A 6,000-nucleotide genomic window follows, 5' to 3' on the forward strand; every position below is an offset into this window, starting at 1 on the left:
TTGAAACATTATTAGCATAGAAGTAAGGAAGGGACCCAACTCATTACAAATCAAAAAGAACTATTGAAACTAAAGGCAAGATAGAACAATAGGGTTACCCAAGAGGTAATCCTATAAGGACAAGACAATAATAAATAAATATTATGAACCTATACATCTTTCTTCCTTTTTTATAACTTCACTGCAACTAAAGCTATTCCCAAAATCCAAGGAAGCCTAGTAAAAAAACAACAATCCTAGAAAAGATTAGGAAACAACTAAATTAAAAAATTAATTTGGTGTAGCATGTTTATGTTCAAATCCTTACATGGATATTTCGTAGCATACTTTTTTTTTATTGTACAACCATTCAAAATACCCCTCCACAAAATCTATACTCTTTTGAAAAGGGGGAAGGAAAGATATTTAGAATTGAAATTCTCATCATTAGAGGGGTGGGGTAACAAAGCCTTAATTGGAATAATGCATATAGGAGAATCCTAGGAATCCAAAAAATGAGCTTTAGGAAAAATTAACTAGTCATGGGAATGAATTTCAATAATAGTTGCTAGCTCCATGGGAACAATAGAGGAAACATCACTTTTAGTTCCAAGAACTGAGGGAGAAGGTGTAGAAGATTATAAACTACTACAATCATTATTAGAACTAGTGAGGAAAATTGTGAGGTTATCATGATTATCATTCTTCTACCAAGTAGAGGAAGATGATAAATAGGAGCCAAAATGATAAGCACTGGCCAAATGATCCATAGAATAATTCCTATAGAAAAAATAAATTCCTTCTTTGTCAATTAGTTACATCCAAGGAATGTCATTTACTATTAATATAATGTTCCTAGGGAAGGATTTGGAGAGATCAACATAAATTAATAAACAACCATAATAAGTATTACATAACTTAGTAGTTACTAGGTCCACTTTTATAAAATGGCCAACAGAATTGCCAATGACCTCATAGGCAAAATTACACCAAAAATGTAAGGGAAGATAAGGAATTCTCACTCAAATAGGAGAAACATTGATGGATTCCTTAAGGAGGTTGAAGGATGATAGATAACGATGAATCAAAAGATGATGAAAATCCGACTCCTAAACCTCAACATCTAAAATAGCCTTGTGATCATTAGAAGACTCAAAAAATAACAAAAACCCGCATAGCATAAGGGTAAATTATTAACTTACACTCCACCAAAGGTGACCATTTTTTTTTAATTCAATAAATGTAGGTTAGTAAGTTATAGCCACAAGTACCTAAATCTATATATCAACTCTTTCCTAGAGAAGAATGACACATTACTGCTCACTTCGTAGTCTAATTCCAACTATAAGGCATCAACACAAGGGATACATTTCCAAATAGGAGAATTCATAGAAGGCTTACACAAGAGATCAAAAAAGTTGGGATCATCCAATAGGAACACTAGACCTACCTCCCTCCTACATAACCCTAGCAAAAGTAGGAGACATAAGAGAAATAACTTTCCCTAGCACAAACTAAGCAACAGTAGGGGAAATGGTAAAACCATAGATCACTAGCTTAGACCAAGAATCCAAAGTAGAAATGAGATCCTATGAGGGATTAGAGGAATTGTAAGACCCAACCAAGGATTTAATAGGCCCAACCAATAGAAAATGAGACCCGCCCTATAGCCTTAGGTCAATGAATAAGTCTATGAAAGGAGAAGATAGAGAGAGTAAGAGGTGAGATTTCAAACAATAACATGTAGGAGATTTCATTTAAATATCAATGGGTGGGAGATATGAATTGATATTTAAGAAGCATATTGTGTATTACATAAGTCACACTTTACTCAATTGTGAAGTTAGATATTCTATAATAGAGAAACAATGTCTCACTTTTATATTTACAATACAAAATTTGATACATTATCTTCTAAAAGATAATAAAATATTGTCATTATAAATTTGATCTATTGAGGCATCTTCTCTCTAAAATATATCTTTTAGCATGTCATTCTAAATGAGTTATGTTGTAAATAAAACTTGACCTTAATATTATTTCTTATATAGAAATTAAAGACCAAGGTTTGATCGACCACTTAGTTAATTCTCCTTCACCCTTTACTCTCCCCAATCAAGGATCTTTTCCATATGACCTTGTTCCTTCTTTGGATGTTGAAAAAACATGGGATTCTTTCTTTGATGGTTCTATATTCCAAACTAGCTCCTATGTTGATTTCATATTAGTACCTCCTTCAAGGAATCCAAGTCTTTTATCCTATCACGGGAGCTTCACTTAATAAACTTGGGTTATAACACATGCATTCATGGCATACTAAGGAATCCCCATATTTTCAAAAAAGATTTCCCTAAACTCCTTCCTTGTCACCCCTTCCCAATACAGAGCCCGAATTAAAAACCTCCCTATTTTCACCAAATATTGTATTTTTTCATAGCTCAAATAAAAAAACCCCCTATTTTCACTAGATAGGCAATATATTGTTGTCGATTTTTGGGATACTAAATCCCCCAATATGAATGCATGTGATATAATATTGCCTATCCAATGAAGCCCCTGTGTATCCTATTATCTTGATTTCCTATGTACCAACAACATTGTTTAGTACAAATTACTTATATTGTTGACTTGTGTGCAACTTCACCCCTTAAATTTTATTGTTTGTATATTTCTAGTGATTCATAGTTAAATATAAGACAATTAATGAGAACTTACCAAGAGAAAAAATAAAATATCTTAATATCATGATATAGTCTTATCACTATGAAAGGACTTTTCTTCTTGCACCATATATATAAGTCCATGGAAACACAATTGACATGAAAATGAAACGGCAAGCACTGCTTCCCTTATATCCTTGATTCATCTGTAGATTACCAATTTATCATCCATAATCTTACTTCTTCTTCTACTTCTCACAACTCTTCTAAAATGTCTTATTGTCCTAACATAAATTTTGATCAATGGTAGTCTCATATGATTCAATACTTGCATAATGCTACATTTTTAAATCCTACATCAAATAATTCTCATGCTCATATATCTAATTTATACATTACATTATATTATCCAAAATTGTTTTTTGAAGATGATACAATGATATTTTTCACTGTCTTAATAAATCAGAGATCACTATTACACTTGAAGAGAACATTCAGGTCCATAAATGGGACATTTTCCTAATAAATATTTGGTTCAAAATATACTTTGTATTAGTAAGTGTATGATCAACCCTCACCCATGAATTTTTTGTGCTTTATTTTTCAAGGAATCAATAACCTATTAAGGATGTATTCAATATAGGAATCTCATCAAACATAGTTATATTTATACTACTTGATTTATAAGAAAAGAATATATCTATTTTTAATCTTTGTTCACATGAAATGTTATATGGTTTTACAAAATATTTTTCTACAATGTGGAGGGACTATCACCATTATCTCTCTTAGGTGGAATCCCCATTTTGTTAGACATAGTTGTGAACCCACTATATTTTTCTTCTTGATTCTTGTAAATGTCAACATAAATTCTTTTGGAATCATAAATATTTCTGGTTTCAATGATGTTGTTGAGATATCTCTTTTGTGATGATAGATAGTTGATTGAATGCCTACCTCCATTTGGGTTATGTATGGGGATTTCAATATGGTTGAGATGACATATAATAAAGATGATATTACACTTATTTTAGAGAGAAAGGTAGTTGAGAGGAATGATATTATATATGCAATAAATTGGGTCTTTTTTAATCCTAACTTGGGTTTTTACCACAACTAACCATTTTGGAATATGTGGTACAACTTTTGGGATAGATTTGATAGAGAATTTAAATTCCTTAATTGAGCAATAATTTTTACACAAACATTTTTCTCCTTCATCATTTTATTTTCTCTTAGTGGAGCCACTACCAAACATCACCATGTCATTCCATTTTTTATTCTTATTTAAAGTACAATTGAAAGTGGGACCTCCTTAGAGTTATAAAACTCAATTCTTCTTAAATACTTTTTATTGATTCATCACCTTTCATTAGCTCAAATAAATAAGATCTACAATCTTGAATCATGTATCACTCAATAAAATAACTATATTCTTTAGTATAATAGATCTATTTAGTAGATACCCCACTTCCTTCAAATATTTGGTAACCAACTAGAAATATTTTGGCAATTTACAAATAGGGCTACCACCTCAGATCTTTGGAAGGCTATGGTTTTTCTTAAAATTGATTCATTTTCTCTTTCTTGAAAAGTCGGGGTTGTGGATTTAAGATACTAGAAATATATTATAGATTATCATTCTACCAATGATTCTTAAATTAAGGCCAAACTCCAATAGCTTAAAGTATTAGATAGATTTTTTTAAGAAATTCTTTAAGAACATGGATCCTATCTTACCTCCCATGGAATCAAGAAGGTCAAGTATAGCTAAGTAATCCTCAAAGAATTATCAAATATTCTCTAAGATTTTTTCAATTATTATGAACAAGTTTTCACCTCCCAAAAAAAATCAATTGAATGGAAGTGTGCCCTCAAAGAATGCCTCTAGGTCATTCCTCACAAGATTTCCTCCTCACAAAAATCCTTCAATGATCAATTTCACTCCATCGTCGATCTTAAGGATGCTATTCACACTATGACTAATGATAAAGCTCCTAGGTGTGATGGCATCCTTTATGAATTCTACAAGACCATCTTGGCTTGTGTGGGTGAGAACCTATATAAAGTTTAACCTCAAGCTTTCTATTTCAAGTACTTAAAGAATTTCATTAATAAAGAAAATATCAAGTTCATATCTGAGATTAGATATCTAGAAGACATTGGAAACTTCAGGCCTATTACTTTGCTCAATGTCTTTTACAAAATCATAACCAAATCTTTGATATTAAATGGGCATGCTCTATTTCTATACATTATATGGACAAAGAAAATGTGTTTAATAAATTCTAGACATATCAGACGTAATATCAATACTATCTCAAAATTCATGGAGTGGGCTTGACACTCATAGTAGAAGGCTTTATTTTGAAAAAATATTTTATCAAAGGTATATAACTATATTGAATGGTATTTTATTTTTTCATTCTTCAAGATTTGGCATTTGGGACCTATTAAATCCAATATTAGTATTCTATTTTTTATGTCTCTACCTACATACCATAAAATGATTCCAATCTATTATCTTTGGGATCTTATATTCCATTCACAATGGTTTTTATTTGGTCATTGTTATCTATGTACTTTTTGTTGAAGTTTTTGGCTACCTCTTCACCAACTTTGTATTTTAAGGGCTACTTAAAGGTATTTCCTTGCTTGATTCATTAGCTCATCTTATTAATGGAAACGTTATAGATGAATCATTCCTCACTCTCATTGAAGAGGAGAAAAAATATCAAACAAGCCCTCAAATTATTAAATACTTATAGTCAAGCCTTTGGCTTGACCATTTAAAGGAACAAGACTCAATGTTATAGGTAATCCTTTCTTCTCATACTTCATTAGCTAAATACATTTAGTAGGAAGTAAATTATGCATGAATAATTTTTTATATGCTTGAGCATACCATTTTCCTTCTAGGCTTCATGAATTTCCTTATATAATGTAGGCCTTTCTATAATTAAGAAGAATCTAGCTTATTGTATCACAAAATTTATCTCTTTAGTAGGAAAATTTAATGTTTTCTCTAATATTAATTTTTCCACCTATGTGTATTATTCTTCATATTGGGCTCTCTATAATGACTCTTACATAACGATGGAAAATATTCTTTCTAATTTTCTTTGTGCTTGTTTAGGCAACACAGTAGATTTCATTGGGGCATGTGATTTTTGTTGTCTCCCTTGTGATTCTAGAGGGTTAGGGTTATTATCAGCATAGAAACATGTTTTCGTATTTCTTGCAAAAGGGATTCTCCATGTCTTCACTAAAGATTACCATCGTACCTATTATAGATATCTAACTAGATGGCCTTCTTGGAAGGGAATTAGGTTTCAAACCATACTCACCATGAAGAATTAAG

This window comes from Cryptomeria japonica, chromosome 1 (genome assembly GCF_030272615.1).
Source record: "Cryptomeria japonica chromosome 1, Sugi_1.0, whole genome shotgun sequence".
Lineage (NCBI taxonomy): Eukaryota > Viridiplantae > Streptophyta > Pinopsida > Cupressales > Cupressaceae > Cryptomeria > Cryptomeria japonica.